Raw genomic sequence first — 23806 nt, forward strand, 5'->3', positions numbered from 1 at the left:
AGAGGCCCACCATTAGCTGTCATTTGATTTCTCTTTTTATTCTGAACTACAGTCTTGTAAATCTTTTATTCACTCAACAGAATTATAGGCCATACTTTGAAAGAAGTACTTCATTCTAATTAGTTCCACAGGTGCCTTTCTTTCATAAAGGAAATAGTTTCCACACTGTCTCCAGAAGAATATTTTTGGGTCATTATCCCTGTGATAAATGAACTCATTGCTGAGCCGAAGTTTTCCTGAAGGGTCTATGTGATGCACAAAAATGCTGCGTTATAACTTTTGATCCATGATTGCCCTAATTTTGGCAATTTATCCAATATTATATCCAGATATGCAGTCCCAGATCTCCAATGAACCACACTGATGCTTCCTTGTTGATTTTATGTACTTATTTTTCCTCGGGTTGCTACTAAACGTAAGTTCTTCTCTTCATAGTAGGTATTATGTGTCAGCTTTTACAGAATTGGGTTGTTTATGGTGTTGGTATGAGAATAAAGTACAGACAATGGATTAGTGGTTTGAATTCTTCCCAGACTATGAGTAATCAAAAGTTTTTAATACTCTCTTGGGGGTATATAAAATGAAGGTGGTCTGATTACAATTCCAGGCCAGCACGGAGGAGCATGATGTCTATTACAGAGAGCAGAATAGAAGTCTTGGTAAGGAGGCCAGATGATTCTTTGAATGGCTTATAAGATAAAACCTGTTCGTGTTTTAATTTTTCCTCTAAAGCTCTTTTCCTGATAAAAAATTTCATTCCCTCCTACCAGTCATTTCCTTACCCTTAGTAATTAATAAATTTATTTACTTACTCATTTATTGTTTTATCCAGCACACAAACACTCAAAAAGTTTTGAGACTTTAAAATAAAATTTCTATTTCCCTTGATCCAAACTGATACCCACCAAAACCATCTTTGGCCCCTCACTTAACATCAGCAGCCACCTTGTTACTGATATTTCTCTGGACATCAGAGCTTATCATCTTGTCAGATGGGGGCTGTAAATTTCTCTTGCATCTCTAAAATCAATTGCTGGTCAATATATAAAGGAAGATTTGTGGAAATTTCACCAAGTCAAATTGAGATACAAAAATTTAGCAGTACATCAAATGGTTGCATGACTTACTATAATAAAAAGATGAAAGAGAAAGCATTGAAGAAATTAAATTGAAAACTCTTTGGAAACCAGAGTGTTTATATGAGACCAGCACCTAAACTTTTATCCTAGATAATGTTATGCTTCTGTAGTGGTTATAGAAATAATATATTACATATAATATTATATGACTATAGAGCTAATGGTGGTCAGCTACTTTTAAGATACTTTTTTGAACAAAAGTACAATATATGAGTTCAGTTTGGTGATAAAGACTGAGCTTTGATTTTTTTTTATTGTTGTTCTTAATTCTCACCTGAGGACATTTTTCCATTGAGTTTTAGAGAGAGTGGAAGGAAGGGGGAGAGACAGAGAGAGAAAGATCAATGTAAGAGAGATACATTGATTGGTTGTCTCCTCCCTCTGCCCAGACCAGGGCTGGGGATCCAGCATGCAACCAAGGTACATGCCCTTGACCAGAATCAAATCTATAACCCTTCAATTTCCAGGCCGATACTCTATCCACTGAGCTTATTATTTTATAATAAGATCTAGTACACAAAAACACACTGACACATGTGTATATGCATGTATATACATAAATATATAGATTTGTATGTATATACATGGTATGAAATGGAGGTTTTATTCAGTGATTCTTATTTTATTATGTGTAATGACCTGCAGTATATTCTATTCTATTCTACTGTGTACCATTAAAAATACCTGGTCATATATTATTAGAGTTATTTCATGCCCAATTAAAGGGTCATAAATTGCATTTTGAAAAGCACTGATGTATTGTGACTTCTTGAAAATTGTGAATATATATTCCTATATTATGTCCTTCCTAGCACAATTGCTTTACCTCAGAAAAAGATTTGTGATAAGACATGTTTATGCACTGGGGATTTTTGTAAACTACTAACTCTGAATTTTTGTTAGATTAAAGGTACCATATTTATGAGTAAAGACAATAAATATATTCACCATCATTGTGGATCAAAATAATCTGTGACTGTCCCCCCTTCACCCAACTAGATAGTAAATCCAGATAAACTGTGTGTTTAAAAGGAGTATTAATATTTTTCTTTTAACTCATACTTATCTGTTTCCTAAGTAAATGAAAGACTGCTTCCTAGAGTATTACTCCATCTTATTTACAAGCTCTAAATATTCTTTAGCAGAAGACAAGAAAACATTTCAAAATTTGGTTAAGCAAACAAAGTGATTATATATAATACCTTTTACATTGTTTATCTATTTTAATATAGTTATAAGGTTTCAGTGAGCCTAACGGTTTTTTTTCCTTGTTTGCTGGTACATTCTCTTGTGTCAATAAAAATGTTGCCTCTCATTTTATACTAAAATTTACTTTCTCCCTGAATAAAAACAATGCTTCCTCTTTTTTTATTAGATTAAATTATTTACAGGAGGGATGCTAAATCATGCAATGCTTGTTATAAAAATTGTTTGAACCAGTTCTTTATGATGCTAGATTATTGGTGGAAGATGACTGTGCATGTTTCTGGAACAAATTTAGCCAGCAGACAATGTTAACCCTTAGGATTTAGAGGATAAACCAAGCCTTTGTAAATTATGTTCATATTTCCAGTGCTTCCAAGTTATCCAACTCTGTTCATTCTATTATAAAAATCAGCCATATAGTTTCTCCTAAAAGCTAACCTTCCCAGTGGGCTGTTTTTGGTGACATACCTTATCTTCTACCTCAATGGTGAATTACACAAGTCATTTGGAAGATGATGGTTTTCAAATGCAGAAGGTGATAAAGAAATTATGAGGATGTGGCACCTGAGTTAGACTCTGAAAGCTGGGAAGGAATCATGAATTCTGTTGTTGGCTCAGGCAAAATTTATCTTTTAATCTCTCAATTGAACTTATTATCTATTTTGCCTGTCTTGTGCAGTGTTGCAGTTTGTTGTAAATTATTTTAGCAATCTTGCAGATTTTTTCTAAGTGAATGAGAATTAAAATAATTAAGATAGAGAAATTTTTGTTTTTAATAAATATATACAGAGGTTTGGCGCAAATAGCCATAATGTCCTCTGCTGCCCTTGATTGAGTATGGGATCCAGTGCATGTGTTGTTTTGGTAAATAGCATGTTTAAGTACACATGCATGGTTTCAAGGAAGGATCTTCTTTTTTTTTAAAATATTTTATTGATTTTTTACAGAGAGGAAGGGAGAGAGATAGAGAGTTAGAAACATCAATGAGAGAGAAACATCGATCAGCTGCCTCCTGCACATCTCCCACTGGGGATGTGCCCACAACCCAGGTACATGCCCTTGACCGGAATCGAACCTGGGACCCTTCAGTCCACAGGCTGACGCTCTATCCACTGAGCCAAACCGGTTTCGGCAAGGAAGGATCTTCTGTTCTCACTATGTCCTCCACAAGTCTTCACAAAGGGCTAAAGTTCAGGGAGAGCAGGCAAATAAAGAAAAGGACCTAAATGAGTTCATCAATAAGAATTATGGTAGGTATTTATTTTACATTTTCAACACACTCATCACACAAAATTTGCAAATGACCTGAGAGTCATCATATAGCCACATGTTATTACATATATTCTCTAAAACTATTGGAGAAGATATTGAAAGTATTTGATAAATACTCAAAGTCTAAAAACCACATTTGTAACCTGCAATGTCTTTGTGAGATCATTATGCTATTACTTAGTGAAGTTAATGTTACTAACATAAACTTTATGTTATGTTATGATAGACCAGTGACTTTAACAGTAGGACAAAAACTAGGATTCTACCACGAAACATCTTATACATTGAGTTCACTAAAACATACACCTTGATTTAGATACTTACAGCTATATCCTATATAGGAATACATTTTTATTTAAATTCCCTGGCAGTCTTATAGATTTTTTTACCCTACACATATGACATCTTGTTTTTTCTCATCTCAAACATTTCTATAGATATAAGCAGCTTACTTTATCTGAAAAAAAAGGTTCTTCTAATCACCTCCACTTTGTCTCACCCTCTTTTGTGATGTTTACAACAGAGAAGTCACAGGTGGAGTTGGAGTAGAACTGTGGCCTTGAGGTGAGGTGATAACTACAGAAAGTAAAAGAATGCCAGTGACAGGCAGTTCAATTTTCAGGTTCTTACCAAAAGGTTTTACAAAAGAAGAAGTAAAAATGGAAGGAATTGAAATGAAGAATCCTCATATTTGGAAAACAAAGCACAAAGCCCAGCCAACTCAGGGCTAACAAACTAAACATGAGCTGTTGGTTCTGCTCATGTCTGTATTATCAATTCATTAAATTGGTTGGGTATTCCTTGCCTCTTAGCTGATATGTGAGATTTAAATAGCTTAAATGCTGTAGTAATTGTTTTGCATTTTTAAAAGTATTGCTTTTGACATAAGTTCTTTTTAATGATCTTTGATCCTAAGAAGACTTATATTTATGCCCTGAGGATACTCCACATTTAAAAAGATCCTTTTGTCTTTTACATGTTCTTTGGATCCAGTTTGATGTAATCTCTCATTTTAAAGATGATTTTAATTACCTTCTTAAACAGAAAACCTTTTATGCATTAATATGAAAGCCCTTCCAAAGGCAGGCAGGGTTGCACTGTGATCATGGTTTTAAAGTCATCTAGCTCCAAACCCAGCTTAGCCATTTACTACTCAAGTGACCCCAACCAAGCTATTTCACATCCTTGAACTTCCATTTGTTCATCAATATAATGGTATCAATTATAGTTACTTATTTATAATTCTGGAAGTGTGAACAATGACAGCACTGTGCATAAGATAGGCACTCAATAAATGACAGTAATAGCTGTTTGTTGTTGTTATTAATAAAAGCTATTATATAGTTTTCAGACATTATAGTAAGTTAGCAATAATTATAATTTATACTAGTGGCCCGGTGCACAAAATTTGCGCACATTAAAAGGGAATTAATTAGAGGAAATATTTTAATATTGCTATTTTCCCTTTCTCTATAAGAAGTGTCAGAGATGAAAGAAAATTAGTAAAATGTATATGAAAATCTTCCTCCTGTCAGAGTCTGGGGCGCGCCGTGGGACCCAGAGTCAAGTCCCCGCACACCCACGGCACCTCAAAATCACACGAGACCCAGACCCAGCTGGCCCCACCCCCATTGGGCGAGATCCAGCCCCGGTCAGCCCCACCCTCATCAAGCCCTGCCAGGTTGGGGCTGCAGCCTGAGGTCCCCTGCCCCAGCCCAGCACCACACAGCCTCAGGTCCCTGCTGATTGCTCATTAAGGCTCGTAATGGGAACTCGGCCTTTGCTGTGGGTGCAGCCATCTTGACTGTTATGTCATGACAGTCAATTTGTATATTCCCTATTTATTAGATAAGATAGTCATAAATTGTAGTAATTTCTTTTTTTAAAAAAATATATTTTATTGATTTTTTTTACGGAGAGGAAGGGAGAGGGATAGAGAGTTAGAAACATCGATGAGAGAGAAACATCAATCAGCTGCCTCCTGCACACTCCCTACTGGGTATGTGCCTGCAACCAAGGTACATGCCCCTGACCAGAATCAAACCTGGGACCCTTGAGTCCACAGGCCGACGCTCTATCCACTAAACCAAACCAGCCAGGGCAGTAATTTCTATTAGTAAATTAGTACAAAACTCAGTAAAACAAATATCCAAAATGATAGAGAATCCTCTTTGTAAGGCAGCACTGAGATGATCCCCTGTTCAGCAATGGGTGATTCTTTAGAGAAGAGAAAGTAACCTATTCCATGTTGAAATAGACTCACTGTGGAGAATTCATGCTGTAACACATGATAAAATTTCTGAACTATGTGTGCCTAATCCCCTGGATAATAAATTCATTTTCACGTTTGTGAAAATGTGGGAAAGTCTTTTTGATGGCAAAAGTGAGAACTGGTCACCAGGGAGGAAAAAAAGTTAGCCTATAGAAATCATACTCTTAATTAATGGTTGCAGGGTCAGAGAAGTTATGCTGGTTTTAATTACAGCACAATTTTAGAGTAATTATTGGCCTCTAAATAATCCGAGATAATTTGAGATTATATTTTTTCCCTAGGTCAAAGCATCCATGTATCAGATAATAATTGTTATCAGTGGTAACGAGTGTAATTAGTTTTTAATTTTCCTACAAATTTGAGGTCATTAAATAAAACAGCATTATATATATATATATATATATTAATGTTTTGCCCTAACTATATGTTTACATAAAATACAATGGTGTAGAAAAGCATGCCATATGTTTGAAATTTAATGAAATCTAAGAGACTCTATTGAGACCTAGATCCTCAATGTAACCTGTGGACCAGCAGCAAGAAAGATTGTTAAAATGCATACTCTCAGGCTCTGCCTCAGAACTACTGAATCAGCTGTTGTGTTTTAATAAGATTGCAGGTAATTCAATGCACATTAAAATCTGAGAGGCATTGGGTTAGATGACAAAGCTATTCCTGATTTTGGAGGTCTTTATACATCCAAATTCTAAAATTTCCAAAGTGATGGGGATCACCACAGCTAACTAGTTCATTGAGAAATAAATCTAAACAAAAATACAAATAATTGCATGTAAATATGTGTGAAAAGAAACATATTGTTTATCTGACAGTGGTAGGCAAACTCATTAGTCAACAGAGCCAAATATCAACAGTACAATGATTGAAATTTCTTTTGAGAGCCAAATTTTTTAAACTGAAACTATATAGGTAGGTACATTGTTATTAACTTAATGAGGGCCCTCCTAAGGCTTAGGAAGAGCCACACTCAAGGGGCCAAAGAGCCGCATGTGGCTCTTGAGCCGCAGTTTGCCGACCACGGGTTTATCATGGCAATCAAAGTCCAAAGAAATGACAAAAGGCTCTAACTATATGAATGGTTGGTTGACCCCTAGAATAGGAATTGAAATTATTCCATGTAGGTGCAAAGAGAATTACTGGGAGCAATGAATAGAATTTATGGGAAAAGTGATTTTTTGTGTGCCAGATAATTGAATTGTGCATATGGGCAGTGCATTTCCTCATAAGAGATACCTATTTATCTCTCTTGCATAAGCAGGAGTTACCCGATTATCTGTCAAGTTAAAAGAGTCCCTTAGGCATAAGGTTTAAACTGAAAGACCTCAGAGGAATGGTCTTGGAAGTGACTTTCAACTCTAAAATTTGTCCACTGAAGTACTAAAAATGCCTGTGAATAACTGGATGTATGTGACAAAAGAGAACTGTTTGAAGGAACATAAGTAGTGGTTAGGTTTAACAACTAATAAGAATAATCAGCTACACTGCCTGTGCAGATTTAAGAGGCAAATTACATGTTTAACAAAGCCTACTAACAGGTGCTCTTAGCTATTTTGTGAGGACTTGGAAATTCTCTCATTAAGCCCTCTGCTGGCTGATAAGCAGGGCAGAAATAGTGTTTAGCTATGGAAGGAGACTAAACACCCCCACACCTGAGCAGAATGTTAGTATTTTTACATGAAGGAGAGGTAGTGAGAAAGACCAGGTATTAGTTGGTTAGGATGATTCATGATAGTTGCAACTTGTTTGACTCTTGGAAATTTATATTTATCTTTGTAATAAAATTTGACTCAGTTGCTGTTGGACATGTGCATGCACAAGAAATCAATCTTTAGCTTTATCAACAACAGGATTTTAAACATGTTATTTGTATGAAATACTATTGTTTCACATCTATCATCATGTTTACCAGTCTAATCTCTCATGAAGAAGTTAGAAAGCTAACAGAAATTCATAAGGAAAATCAGTTTTTTCATTCAATTAATATGTATTAACCACCTCTATTTTCTAAATTCTAGGACTATAGTGATAAGCAAAATTTCCTGTCTTCATGGAGCTTACAGTCTAGGAGAAGTTGGAGATAAGTGTTGGGCAGAGGGGGTTATGGGACCACCAGTCTGCCCAAAGGGGAACCCATCCCAGGATGATGGGGATGAAGGCCACAAAGAGTGCAGGGCAAAGTTGGAGGGAATGGCAAGCTGGGTGACAACCAATGTAAGATTGGGAAGGCAGCCCTAACTGGTTTGGCTCAGTGGATAGAGCATCGGCCTGTGGACTGAGGGGTCCCGGGTTCGATTCCAGTCAAGGGCATGTACCTTGGTAGCAGGCACATCCTCAGTAGGGGGTGTGCAGGAGGCAGCCGATTGATGTTTCTCTCTCATTGATGTTTCTAACTCTCCTTCTCCCCTCCTGTCTGTAAAAGATCAATTAAATATATTTTTAAAAAAAGATTGGGAAGGCAGTGGAGAACCAGCAGAACTCACACCTGGAAACGGGCCCTGAGAATGAGATAGAGGGCAGACAGCCAGTGAAAAATACAGAGGGCAGCCACCCCCAGGTCCCTTGGGTAGACTGAATAGAGTAAGACAGATGGCTGATGAAGTGGTTGTGGAGGTGAGAGCAAGTATTTTTTGGTGGGGAAACATGGGAATGGGAAAAGGGAGATTGCCTGCAAGTGACTAGAATCTCTTTGGCAGCAGAGTAGCAAAATAATACTTTCCAAACTCTGCTAAATCCCAGGACTCAGGCTGCTGAATTCCCATCTGTTCCACCTTGCTGAAACCGGGAAAAGAGCTAGAGTGCATTTTGAAAGCTAGCACCTACTTCTAACAATCATGACATGTCTAGGAAAGGCTAAGTACTAAAAGAGGGTGGAAGAAAGACACTTCTCCAGAGAAATAGGAATTTTTCCCTTTGCATAGGGGAAAAAAGGAAGTTGTAAGATAGTACCTGCCACCACAGAGGAAGAAGGAGTAGTTCTAGAAACATGATTTTGAGAAATGGCCCTTCAGTTTTTTGGTGATATGAATTACCACATAAAGATAAACTGATTTATTCTACCACCAAGGTGCTTTGACAGAAATATTCTGACAAACCTGACAATTTCAAATTCAGCAGAATTTATTGGAATGAAGATGAAGCAGATATTACAATGACAATTTTATTAAGATTATAGCTGTATGTATTGAACAGCATTTTCTTTGAATAAAAGAAAATATCAGTTAAAGCTGTTTTAGGCATATAAGACTTCAGTGAATTAAACGTATTTCCATTAAACTTATTAATCCTTCACTATGTTCATCCTCTTCAAACTCAAAGCAAACAGAGAATGATTCGTAGAGAAAGAATAATTGCTGAGAGTAGTGGGATTATGTAAAGAATGACCTATAAGGTGTGAAGTATGAAGCCTATAATTAATGGCACTTAGAATGGCTGATGTCTGGGAGTTATTACACAATAATACTTTATTATTTCAAATTAACCTAAAGAGAGCTTAAAAATATCCACCAGCATATCTGGCTGGTAAATGGATTAATTGATCCTCAAATTTCATGCATCATGATTCCAATGGGAAATAGCTTCAGGATGGAAATTGAAGCTCCAGATCCCAGCTTCTCCCCTCAGCTTTTAATTGTTAGGCATTGTTCTTGACTTTTCTTAACCTCAACTTCAACAGCATTTAGACAAATTGGTTAATATTTATGGGTTAGTAGGTCAACAAGACATGCAAAATTGAATAAACTATATGCAAATCAAGGCTAAATTATTTGGTAATTAAATGATGCTTTCAAAATTGGATTATTTAGTGACATCCATTAATAAAGTTCTATGAAATCCTTAAATTTGGAAAAAATTTACTTTCTAAAATATTATCACTCTCTGCCCAATCTTATATCTCATTAACCGCTCATTTTCCATACTTAGACTTTATCAACTTTCTCCAACTTCCAGTTGACCCTCATCCCATGGATGATTAAACATTTTCCTTATCTGTGTGCTATTGATATCTCTGCTTGTTATTACAATGACTCATACCTCTTCATTTATTTGTGTGTCTCCTTTTACAGACTGCAGATCTTTTAAGAAGGGACTATACCTTAGACATCCCCAGTACTTGATAGACTGCCAGATACATAATATGTCTTCAAATTTTTATTGTGTTGAAAAAAGGAATGAACAAATGAAATGTAAATTAAAACTTTCCTGCATTTTGAAAACTAAAATTTCCCCCTTGTAAGTTAAATGTATAATGAATTATTCTAATATCAAATGGCATCATGAATTGTCACTAATGTAGAAGAAAGGGTTGGAAATGATTTTCATCCTATGCCCCTGTGGGACATTAGGAAATTCATTTAACTCCTTTATTCTTATTTATTTAGAAAGGTTGATAATACCTATTTATCTTATTTACTGTAACCTTGCTTTATGGTTAAGATAACTGAATAATTGTGTGTGTATGTGTGTGTGCATGTTTATGTATGTGTATACTCTGGAAACTGTAAAGTGATATACATGTAAATTTCAATTGCTACACTAATATGGTCACCCTCTAAAAAGTAAGGTAAATTAGAGAAGACATATTCATCAATTTCAAGGCCTGTTCCCCATTTGATGTCAGGTTTGAGTATCTGAATCATAGATTTTTTCTAACAATTTAAGATTGAATAATATTTTTTAAAATTAGAAGTACCTCAATCTCAATAAGTTTGAGATATTGATGGTCAAGATGGAAAATACTGCTGTTTTCCTTTCTGTTGTTTTTTCCTAAAAATCTATTGCCCTAACTTCATTAAATAAATAGAAATAAGAGAGGTACATACTCATTCAAGTAAATCAATTTTTATGTTCTACTCCAAAATTCTTCAAATTCAAATATTTACATTTTAATATAATTGAAATCAGAGCACAATATTAATTTTGAAAATGTTTTCTTTTACTAATCTTGTTCTTGAGCATTTTTCCATGTTGTTACACAACTCCTAATAATGTTTATCAAGCATATTACCTTGTTTTACTTAAATATTTACCTAAGTATTAGTTAAATATACTTACATAGAACTAATTTTGGAGGTTTTTATTATTCCTAATTCTACTATTATAAATTACATTGCAAGGAGCATCTGTCTACGTTTTCTGTCTTTGGATTTTAAAAATGTGGGTGTCCTAGCTTAGGATCCAGAGATTCTGACTTAATTGGTTTGTGGGGACAGAGAGGCAGGCCCAAGCATTTTTAATCTACCCTCTGGAGGGATTCTAGTGGGAAACCATGGTGAAAATCACCAATTCTGGTAATAACCAGAAATGTGATTTAAAAAAGATTTATTTCATAAAAAGATTATTTTGATGTCAGTGTGAGGAATGGAGAAGGGCAATCAGATGAGGATAGGGGAGTGAAGAGTCTGGCACAGCCAGGCAGCAGCCAAGAACTGATGTGGGTCCGTGTCAGGAATTCAGGAATTTCTGTACCTCCTGCAATTCCTGGATAGAGACTCTTATTGCTGCCAGGTCCTCTGTAATCTCAGTCTCTAACAGTAGTTGACTCTTCTGCTGTCACGTCTGCTCTGATCATGCTTCCCTGTACATCAGGCTACAGCTTTCAATGTTGGTTCTGTGGTTTCTAGTTAGTACTATTTCCCAGATAATCAGGGAAACCAACTCTTTTACTAGCAACCCAGAGTGTCTGCTGCTGAGTGTTTTTTTTCTCTCATCTGAATGGTATTTAAAGAGGATTTTGCTAACTGCTTGCAAGTTGAATGTTTGGCAATACCCTCTGGATGTAGTCCCTCATTCAGTACATAGTTCAGATTTCCTAAAGGATGAAATCAGCTTACCTCAAACCAGGGACACCCTCACCCTCTATTGATCTTCAAAACAGCAGCATTGGTCCTACCTGAGACAGGGTGATAGAGCCTAACCAAATCCTGGCATTATCTCTGTCTCTTGAGAAATGCACAGAACATCCCTTTACCCAAAGGTGATCCGCTTTGTTTTGGGGGAAAATATCCCAACTGACCATTTAATTTTTATTAACTCTTGAGCACTGCGTCATTCCTTCAGTATCCATACTCTACAGCTCTCAGTTCACCACCCTTCACAGTGAACAGGAAGGACAAGCGGCTTGGATTTAAATTAGATTACAATCTCTGTTGAATCTGATAGTGGCAGCAACTTATTTGGGGTTTCAGTTGACTGATTTGTAAAAATAGGAAAAACTAAACATACCCTTCAAATTTGAAAAATACATATAAGAACTGAGTACAAAAAGGATGCATTCAACAAATGAGAGTTGACGTTATTTTTGTTTTTATGACTATTAAATATCAAAACTCCAAGAAAGCTGAGAGAGCAAAGGATTAGGTAAAAATGTTAGTCTTTGGAACAGCCACATGAGGATATATATGCATTTGTATTTTAGGTATATTGAGTTATACATATATTAAATATATTAATATAGTTAAATAGTTAGTATATATGTAAATATACATTATGTATCTTGTATTACATATATAAAAAAGAGAGGTGGAAGAGGAAATGAGCAGAGAGAGCATGAGAAAAGGAGAGAGGCAGTTTATAGTGAGACTTTCTTTTCTTTTCCATTATTGTTACTGTTATTATTTTGTCTATTACATATTGCTTCCTGATCTACCTCTTGATATATTTGGGAAGAGAGAAGATAGAGAAAGGTTTGGCCCAAATTAGGAGTCAAAAAGATGAAAAAACATAGCCATTACATTAAAAAAGTTCATTTAAAATACATGTAACCAAACTTAAGATTGATATTGAGTTGTATTTTAATTGATTTGTTTTAAATTTGGATTATTTTTAAAAGATGTTATCAAAATCACTCTACTTACAGCCCACAGTTCTTTCTAATTCAATTAAGTACTGTAAATAAGAAATACATTTCAATAAAATATGGTTGATTAATTAAATAGTAATAATCATATTGTATCAGTGAATAAACCAACAATGGGATCTTGATTTCCATTTTGCAATAGAGGACACAGAAATAAATTAGATTTAAATTTTGGTTAAATTTAATTAAAATTCAATTTAAAATCTAATCTAAAAATGATTTATTATAAAACTCCTTAACAGTTTTAAAAAGCATGATTGAAAAACATAATTCCAAAAACAGTTTATGTTTTTAAATAATCTATTTAAAAGTCTATCATCTAAGGCAACCTCCTACTTAAGCTTCTCATTCATACCCACCATTAGATTAATTTGCTTAATGGACAAACCTAGTTACAAAACAAATTCCTTTAGATATTTTAATCCTCAATAAAAGGAAAAGAGAAGAGGACATCAAAGAACATCATTGAATACTACAGAAGAATGATTGTTCAACTTTCAAAGGATCAGCTCAAATACAGCATCATTCAGCCCCATACTTCATAATTCTGTCCAGGAGAAAATTATGAGTGATTTTTTATAAAAAGCCTTTGGATGAAGTCAACATAAACATTTCAAACCACATGTTCGATCTTCCACTCTAATAACTCTAATAAAAAAGATTTGATTCTGATTAGACATATACTTAATGAACACATGTGAGTGGGTATGAGTTTTAGAATTTCTGTTGTCAAGAATAGTAAACTCCAGTTTCTGGAATTCTGTTTGAAAAACAGTACTGTTGACAATTTTTATGGCACTTCTCTACGATAACTCAAAGACAGCAGGTACTAGTTCCAAGAACACATCTTCACGTATTTTTATTATCTTTTAGGTAACGGACTTGGACCTGGAATCTTAAAGCAAATTTAAATCATTTCAGGGTTTCTTACCATTTCCTCACCATCATATTCTTTTCCAGTTGAAATACCATTCTTCTCTCTGAAGAAATTGGAAGCCAGGGTTTGAATAGTTTTGCTTTTCTTTTGGTCATATTACATAGTTGGCCCCAAGCAATGCCATTCTTTTCCTAACCTTGGCTTTTTTTTTAATCTAAAAATACCAGAAAAAACATTTTTTTCTATTATTGTTAGCATTTTTTTCACTAACATCAGACTATTCTGTCTCATTAGGTAATCATACTGTCCTTTCATGTTATTTTTTTCCCCCTCTTCTGATGCTTTTAAATGAAGTTATCAGAAAATTGGCCATACAATCATCCTGTTTTTTTTAGGTGCTTTTATGGTTTTAATCTAGATTGTTACAGAAAAAAGAATATTAGAATCATTTATACAAAACATATGAATTTTTCTTTTTAATTTGTTTCTTACACTTTCCAGCTGCATTATACAATGTGGCAATCAATGGCCATCTGTGGCTGTTGAGCTGTTGAAAAGGAATTAGTCCAAATTGAGATGTGCTCTAGACACCAGATATCCAATATACACTCTAGATTTTTGAAACATTTGTATGAAAAATTTATAAAAGGTCTTGTTATTAATTTTCGATAGCAATTATATGTCAAAATGACCATATTTTTATACATTGGACTAAATAAAATATAGTATTAAATTTAATTTCAACTGACTCTTCTTAAAGTGTATGCTAGAAAATTTTAAATTGCTTATGTAGCATACATTATATTTCTATTGGGAAGCATTGATAATTCCCAGAATACTTTTCATATTTTTAATTAAGTACATTAGCTTCCTATTGCTGTAATAATCACAAATTTGGTGGATTAAAACAATACAAATCTATAAATTTGCAGTTCTGGGACTTGGAAGTCTAAAATGGGTTAGCGAGGGCTGCATTCTTTCTGGAGCTCTAAGGCAGAACCCATTTTCTTGCCGTTTCCAACTCTTAGAGGCCACCTGCAGTCCTTGGCTTACAGCCATGTCTCCCATCTTTTAAGCCAACTGGGTAGCATCTTCAAATCTCTCTCTTCATCTATCTCTGCTTCTGTTATCACATCTCTTACTCTGATTCTGACTCTTATAAGGATCCTTGAGATTATTCCCATCTCAAGATTTTTAACTTAAGCACATCAGCAAAGTCTCTGTGTCATGTAAGATAACATATTTACAAATTCCAGGGACATTTATTATTCTGCTCACTGGATTAAGGACATTTAGTATTGTCATTTCTTAATATGTTAATTTTAATTTTTAAAATTTGGTGGTGGTAAAATACTTTAAGAACAATGACACTTTTATACCAACAACCAAACATAAAAAGCATCAAGTCTGAAGTGGAATGGTGCAATACCTTCTCATGTAGTGATGGACTGAACTTGTGTGATCTTATTAAATCAGGCATTTGCCTTCTTGTTTTTGGTTTGTTTTATTGTTTCTGTTTAACAAAAGGAAATCTTTGGAATTCATACAAGAACTATAAAACTGCAACTCTTTAAGCCTTAGTTCAAATATACTCTGTTTGTTTAACAATTAGTTTGAGACCTAGTAAAAACTAATTTCAGCTCTAAGGGATTTCTTATATTTTTTATCAAACTTGTTAGTGATGAAGGTGTGACTTGTGAACTGATTTAGTGCATTGGATATAGCAAAAAATTATACTCTCTTTCCATCATATAATAGGTAAACTTTCTATTAACATATAAGCTATATCTACTCTAATAGTCTATCAATGTTGTGACATAATAAATCTTGCTTTGAACTTTTTTGATATTACCTTCTTTGTGTAATCTACTTAAGCAACTGTGTTTAAAAACTATTTTCTTCTCTCCTAATACAATTTAGTAATAAAGGGTCACAATTTCATTTTTTAAAATAACAAAACACTATTTGTTAGCTTGTTTATCTCTAGGGAGGTTTTAGAAATTTTTAGAGAAAAAGCCACAATACTTAGGCTGAGGGTTATGATTTTTATAATGGATGGTTGGGAGGTTGAACAACTTCCTATGCATTGAGTATAACATAGTCTTATCATTCTATAGTTTATGTATAGATAATCAGAAATAGTTTTATTTACATGATAAAAAAGCAAGCTCTAAAACCAAATACAAGTGATTTTAGGGAAATTCATTTTATTGAAACATTTGTGACATAGTTCCCAATTTGATGTAAATAATCAAAATTTAAAGAGGTGGATTTGTGTGATCAGAGATCCTGAGAGAAAAAGAAAAGACAGTCAGACACACCACACACATTCATACACACAGGTACACACAGATACACAGACATATACACACAGATCAATTCCTTTTGGATATGTCATTGAAAGATCTCTTACTTAATGTTTAGTAAATTATGGAAGTAAATATTTTGGGACAAGTAGATGATGTTCATTAAATCATTAATTGAACAATAATGAAAATCCAGACTAGTGTTTATTTTTAGTTGTACAATCAGCATAGAATCTTATCTAGAGAAAAGTATCAAACCTGTGTCTGAAATCAATAAGATGGCAATGCCATTGGGATAGTACTAAAAATTTCCTTTTCCAGATTGAACTGCAGAACATTAATTTTCATGTGCTTTTTCCATAATTGGGTAAAATTTTAGAGTATATTTTGCTAATACTAGAAACATAGACTAAAATGAATATATAATGAATTTTAATGGATAATATATAATAGGATGGTTTTCTGTTTGTATTTATTCAGTACTAAAGGAATACTTAAGATCATTTTTCATAATTTACCTCATTCTAGTCTACAGTGAAATGAACTACAATCGATCATGGTATGATGGAGTCCAAAGTAGCTAACATATCAAGAGAATTTTCTATGAAATTACAGCCTTACAGGGTCAGTAAAATACTGTTAAATTTCACAAATATATAAAAACCTACATTTCAAAATAAGCAAAATATTTCATAAAGTAATAATGTGGTAAGCTATTAATAGCTAAAATATTTGGGGTTGAATATTTATGTATTTTAAGTAAATAATAATTATAGCAATTAAGTATAATTATAAATTATAGATATAAAAAAAGAAACAAAAAAAGAATTATTAGCATAATGGCACCAATATTTGAAAAAACTTTTAATAGTTCAAAATTATTTGAGTTTATTTTTTAAATCTGGATTTAGTTCTGACTTAAGCCCCTAACTTAAAAAAAATGTTTCAGTATCTCAAACCAACCTTAATGCAAAAGCCCATTTCTCTCTGACAGTTTCATCCTAAAATATCTAGTCTTAATTATTACTTCCTTGGTTTCCATTACAAGTCTTCAAAACATGACATATAAAGATGTATCTGGTAAATTTAGCATTCGGGCAGGTGTTTTCTCCCAACACATACCTGAAATATTCAGTATCAGTCAGGTGTTTTAAGTAGTCTTTTCTAATTAAAGAGGATTGTGGGAGCAGATTCTTCCCTGTAGAAAGAACCTCTTCGTAAACAGCCAGCTTTGCAGCAGTTAGGCCTTGCAACACTTCTTATTTTCATGCCTTTCGTAATTCCCAATGCCATTCATTTAGATTCAAGTCTGAGCACTTAAATGAGGTTATATCAGGGGAGTTCTGAAGATGGTAGAGGAATATATTTCTCCAAGACTTGTTTTATAAACTGTTTTACAATATTTATTAATTTTTTTCAGACATAGAACAGCAGTCTTTCATAACATCCTAAAAATATTTACTACCAGGTAACAGTTAATTGATTTGAACTGGTCATTAAAGATGTGCTTTTGTATCAATTATCCCCTCCCTAAAAAAAATCTTGCACTAAAGACAATTAAATACTTTCTCATCTAGGTTTCTGTAGATCCATGCCATTTCTTTACATGATTCATTGGTATTAGTCAATCTTTCTTTTTGTTTGTTCAAAGTATAGAAAACAAAATGGGATGTGCAATCCTGCTTTCAGGTTTCACACAGCTAAGATTTTAGTGACATAATCAAATTGGAATCTCATATCTCAAATGACACTCAAGTTTGCCAATCTTGGTCTTTTATTTCTCATTATTGTTAGTCATAGCGATTTTTTTACTTACATTCTCTATTCATTTCATTCTCTGAAAAGAGATTAGCAAGGCCATCAATAAAAGAGATTTTTTTTTTCATGTACCAACTAGTTTCACTCTTTGTTATTCATTTATTAATCATTCATACTTTGAGGGACACAAAGATTAAGAAACTTACTATCCTCTCTGTAAATTAAATCACCAAAGGAATACATGAGTTTGATTCATATTTCATGTTTATTATCCTACTTCTCCTTGTTTTATTCTTCTTCTTTCATTGACTACCTTAACCTTCAAACCAATTTGTACTTAAATACACTGAAAATGAACCTTCAGTTCTGTATTAGCATCTAATATCCAATCTTTGGTATGGATAGTAAAGTGCCAATTCAAAGTAACTACTAACTATTTACAATCAACAAATTAACTTATTAATAGCAAAGTAAGGGTTTGTGGTGGTTGTTTTAAAGTCAGCTCTCCTATGAAATACTTTGTGCTTTGCCCCGGAGGTAGTTTTCATTAAGTAGTTGTTGAAAGAATGTCAACTTCTCCAAATTTCAGAAATATTACATCTACTTCTTCCCCTTTGTCTACTCTATCATCAAAGGAAATTAAATTGTCCTCTGACTCTTTCTTTATCACAAAGCTGCTTTGGTTATTGCTCAGGAACACTGTTCTGAATGATTAAAAATGGGTTGTTTGACGATTTGTCCAGGCATCTTGCCTGAGTTCAGCATGAGTTGGGTGATATTACCTACTAATCTATTTTATTTCTGAGATTGGACTCTAAAACAGAATTATACTTAAATATTTGGTATGTGTTCCTGAATTACAAAAGGTACTATTTAGTGAATTTGAAATGAGATTTCCAGTTTTCATATTTTATATAAACAAAGCCTTCCTATTTGCATTTTAAATATTCTGGAAGAATTATCTTTTGTGTTGTGGTTTGGCTTAGGGCTATTCCAGCTTTTGGTGGTCTCTGCTCTGGCAGGGACGTCTTTGAACATGGTCAGAACTGAACATAATCGATTGATTGCATATTTTACAAATTCAGAGGTCCTGCTGTCACTATACATGAGGTATTATATGTGAGATCAAAGGATAAATACAAGATAGAGCAAATTGAGGGTTACATTTTACCTCCTATTTCAATCATATTTTTCTCATTTTGGTGGTGATTTTTGCTTGCTGGCTGAAAATTCTTATATCCATTTTAGAAATAAAAAAGCATCTACCCATTTCTACTTCAGATTTTTTAAATCTGTATTGAAGTCACATTATGATATTTCAAAAGTCCTTACCATTTTCTTCACTTCTATATATACTTATTCTAATTAGAAACTTTTCTAATAGTGTAAGGGCTCACAGAAATCATCAGGCTTAAATATTTCATCTCAATGAAATAATTCAGGCATACAAACAATTATATGTAATATTATAAACACCTTTGTACTCAAGAATCAGCCTGGAAAATAAAGCACTGAAAGTGTGGCTAAAATCACTGTGATGCCTTCTCAATTTCATTAAACCCTATTCTTCCCAGACATGACTTCTACCCCGAATTTTATGTTTATTATTATTATGCATGTGCATACACTTTAGCTACATGTACAAATGCTCAAAAATAATATATATAATTATTTTGCATGTTTTTTAACTCGATTTATAAATGTTATCATCCGTTTTTTGCAACTTGCTTTTGTTTTTGCTGCTTCACATTACATTTTTGAGATGAATCCGGTTTCACTCAAGTAGCTTTAGTGTGTTCCTTTTTCTTTTTACTGCATTTAATGCAGTGTTGCAGTATGTGAATAGTCCATAAATTACTCACTTTTTTAACCCAAGACATTTCGATTATTTCCTTTTGTTGGTTTGTTTTTCGAGTAATTCTGTAATGGGTATTTTCTATACATGAGTGGAGAAGTACACAAAGGTGGAGAGACTGGACTTTAGGGTATGCAAATCTTCAAATACCACTAAATTGTTTTCTGAAGTTGTCGCCCTATTATATACTCTCCATGGATACTCCACGACCTCATCAATATTTTGTATTATTGGACTTACCAAACTTTTTCCAATTTCATAGTTGTGACATGATATCCCATCATTTTAACTTGCATTTCTTTAATAACTAGGGAAATTAAATACCTTTTTTTTGTATGTCTACTGGACATTGCAAATTTTCTTCTATCAATTGACTGTTCTTCTTTTCAGCTCATTTTTTCTCCCAATCATTTGTCTTTATAGATTTATAAGAAAGCTTTATGTACTAATCCTTCTTTGGTCACACGTATAACAAATATCCTCTCTCAATCTATGCATTGACTTCTTTGATATAAATGAATTTTTCATCTTTTTAAAAAATTTATACCAACAGTATAGCACCTATTTCAAAACATTTCAATATATCTCCACATCAAAGATTTTGCTATAGGGATTTGCTATAACTGATAAATATATTACTTCCCTCAGGTTCCAGTGACAGAAAAGAGTTATGAATTACTGATTTAAAAAGGAATTACTACATTAGGTAAATTCGAAGATGATTATCTTTTTACATTTTAACACCACTAAAATTGGGATGCATCTTAATATTAATAGTGTCAGATTTTACGAAAGACAGTAATGCTTAAGAAAAATCACAATTGAGGTGTGCATATATATATTCTACTTTAATTACTTAATTTTATTATATTAATGTTATTTAGCCCTGAACTTATACTCACTCTCCTCATTGGAATAGCCTGAAACTGGGATATTTACTTTATGGAGACCTATCAAAGTGGAGTACCACTTTTCATCTTAATATATCAAATTTAATATTATTTTCTTTATGGACTTCACTTTTTATGTCTTAATGTTTAATAGACCCTTCTCTTCCAATCTGCCCCAAATCATTAGTTATCTTTTTCTAAATGTTTTAAAACTTTTTTTTGCATCTTTAAGTCTTTATCCTACCTCAAATGCATATTTAGGTGTGGAGAGCTAGTATTATATTTTTATATATCTAATTTATTGTGTGAATAATTATTTTATTTGCACTGCTCCCTAATGCCATCCATTTATCAAGTTTCTATAAATTCAGCAATATATTTCTGATTCCACTATTGTAATGAACCATTTTGTGTTTCTGAAGCAAGGCTACATTGTTTCAATTGCTGTCATTTTATATTAAGCCTTAATAGTTCATATGGAAATTCCCTATAACATGTTCTTTAAAATTGTATTGACAAGTTTTGACCCTTTGCTTTTGCAAACACATATTAGAATTAACTTCCAAGTTCCATGAAAAATTATAGTGGTGTTTTTATAATATTACATTCATTTTATAGATTGATTTACAGTATTGAGTCTCCCATCTAGAAACAAGTATATTTGTTCATTTATTTTGGTTTATTCTTTGATTTTAATGATTTAGTATGGGCTCAAAACTGCTATCACATCGCTAGTTAATAGCAAAACTTGAAGTAATAGGACAGTCTTTTGAGCCCTCTTCACAGTGGTTGTTCACACTGGCTGCACATTAGAATCACCTGGGAATCTTTTTAAAATCCTGATTTCTGGGCCTCATCCTCCGGAAAATTCTGTTTCTTTGTTGCTAATGTTGTGGCCCCACCCCATAACAAAGAAACAGAATTTCCAGAGGATGAGGCCCAGAAATCAGGATTTTAAAAAGATTCCCAGGTGATTCTAATGTGCAGCCAAGGTTGAGAACCACTGCCTTAACAGCTCCCATACTCAAAAGGCTTAATTATTTAGTCAGTTAAGGACAAGATCTTGGAATCCTTGCAGTCTCTGCACCCACCAGCATGAAAAAGGATCCAACTTGCCTAGTTTACTAGGCCCTTGATGATCAGAGTGTGGTCAGAGGGCTTGTTAGAAATGCAGAATCTCATTCCTTCCCTGGTCCTACACAATCTTAATCCTCATTATTAAAAGATCCATGGGTTATTGATAGAAGTCTGGGAAATATTACTTACCAAAAAAGGAGGCCTAAAATGTACTGCATTGGCTCATTTTATCTAAAACCTTCAAAATGGTAGTCGTAAGCTTGAGGTCCTTGAATTGCAAAGGATTCAAACAAGAAACATTGAGGCCCATATAATGACCCTTAGGCCATGCTCTTCCACCGCAGGTTCACAGCACCATAATCTGCTTTGCTGAATGAACACCAAAAGTCCAAAATGAGAAGAGATTGTGTAATACACACACACACACACACACACACACACACACACACAAACACACACACATTTCTTTAAAGGAAACAAAATGTTGAGTTTTTCTAGAAGTAGTATATTCAGGAAAACTGAAGCTTCCTTTGATATCTAGTTGTTCAAGAAACAAATACACTTGCTTTGAAATCAGTAGCTGTCCCATTGGGGAAAATTATGTAGAAAAAAGATAGATACTGGGGAGACAAGCACAGAAAATTCAGTCTTTAAAGTAAAACAAAAAAGATCAGATGATTTTTTTCAAGTAATCATATACTATTCATGTTAATCTTCATTCAGCCTTCTTGTTTAACTACTATAGCAGTCAGTTATATACAAGGGGAGGGGGGAGAAAAAAAAAAGGTGAGGAGAGGGGATTGGGAAAGTGAGATTCCTGCAATATCACATCGAGCCACTAGGGGTATCTTTGTACCATTTTTCATCAGGCACTGATTTGAAGTAGAAACCTATATTAGGGGAAAACCAGGGTCCTTGGCATTTTTGCGAGCAGTGCACCCAGAATCCAAAAAAGATTTTTAAAAAGAAGAAAGAACGAAAGAAAGAAACCACAGTCCTTTCGGTCACCCGGACAGGGCTACGAATTCCTCTCTCTATTGGACATCAGCACCGGGGATTCATTTTTGAGGTCAATTTCCAATCCAGATAAATCTATTGGATTAGTAGGATTATCTGATTGCAGCTGAAAGAAGTAACGTTGTTTGATCATTTGTATTTCTTGCCTGATGGTCGGATCTCCATGGAGGTGGCTTTGGGTCCCCAGGATTCTGGATCCCAGTTGCAGCTGGAGAGAAAAAAGGATCAATCGGCACGTTTTGGAAGTGTCCGTGGGTGAATAAAAAAAAGAAAAAGAAAAAGAAAAAAAAGGAGCGGGGGGCGCAACACTGGGGTTGCGGCTGCTTAAAGAAGAAAAAAAATAAAGGAAGCATCTTGAATTCTGAAACAATATTTCGGGGAGGGGGGGGGTGTTTCAAGATTCCAAAATAAAAAGGGGGACTAGAAACTGGTAAATACTTTGACCGATTCAGCTTGAATTCGAAGGCGAAGTGTTGTAGAAACTGTCTCCTTGACTGGTTGGAAGGGGATCGGGGAAGATGAGGGGTCCCCCTCGGTGGATCTGTCTTACTGAGGGTAAGTCTGGGCTCTTTTATAAGGAGGGGGCTGCGGGGGTTCGGGTGCCTCTGCGCGGAAGGTGCTGCGGACGCTGTGCCGGTGAAATGGGGAGGGAAGGGGGGATGCAAAACCACCTCGCGCATCTCCGGGTGGATCTTTAGGGAGCTGCCTGGATCGAGCTTAAAAACCCTGTTTTGTGGGGAAGCCAAGCAACCCTCCAAGCTCTCAACTTTTCATTGAAAATCTTTCCGCTGGGAGATCCCTTCCGGATGCAGAGCTTTCTCCCAGTGAGACTTTAAGGAGAAGCGGCAGGGATGCCTTAAACCCGCATGTGGCGGGGGAAAGCCCGGGTGGAAATCTGCCTCGGCCGCGGTGTCCGTGGCTGTCTTGGCTTCTCACGGAATTTTGCAGAGGGAATTGGCCGTTTTCGCATTGTCTCTTTCTCCCTTCCCCTTTCCTCCCCCCTTCCCCCGCCCCCCCCCCCCCCCCCGGGCTATTATCAAAGGGATACAGGGGGCCTTCATACGAAAAAGCCAAGAAGGACGGACTAGACCAACAATTTCTTTTGACAATCAATCGCACGCATTTAAAATTTTAAAGGCGGGGGAATTTTTTGGGGGTTTAGAACCCAAAGAGGCCCCTTTTTTTTCCTGACCAGGGCCCAAGGTGGGGAGGGGGCGAGGGGGAAACTGCAAATTCGACGGACCCTGCCGCCGCGGCCCCCCC

At 34.7% G+C, this 23806-nt stretch overlaps 1 protein-coding gene across 3 annotated transcripts in view; it reads left to right on the top strand.

The window, feature by feature from the left end:
* The window catches only part of NLGN1 (neuroligin 1), a 785693-nt gene that overhangs the window by 79242 nt on the left and 682645 nt on the right, over positions 1–23806 (top strand). Inside the window, exon 1 of one of the 3 annotated variants that reach the window (XM_006095966.3) lies at positions 22713–23098. The exons of 1 other annotated variant lie outside the window; for it this stretch is intronic. The gene's annotated coding sequence lies outside the window, so the exon portion shown is untranslated. Of the gene's footprint in view, positions 1–22712; positions 23099–23806 lie in introns of those variants that run through there. One more of the 3 variants, XM_023759869.1, reaches the window with a different exon arrangement.

This window comes from Myotis lucifugus, unplaced genomic scaffold, assembly GCF_000147115.1.
Source record: "Myotis lucifugus unplaced genomic scaffold, Myoluc2.0 scaffold_164, whole genome shotgun sequence".
Lineage (NCBI taxonomy): Eukaryota > Metazoa > Chordata > Mammalia > Chiroptera > Vespertilionidae > Myotis > Myotis lucifugus.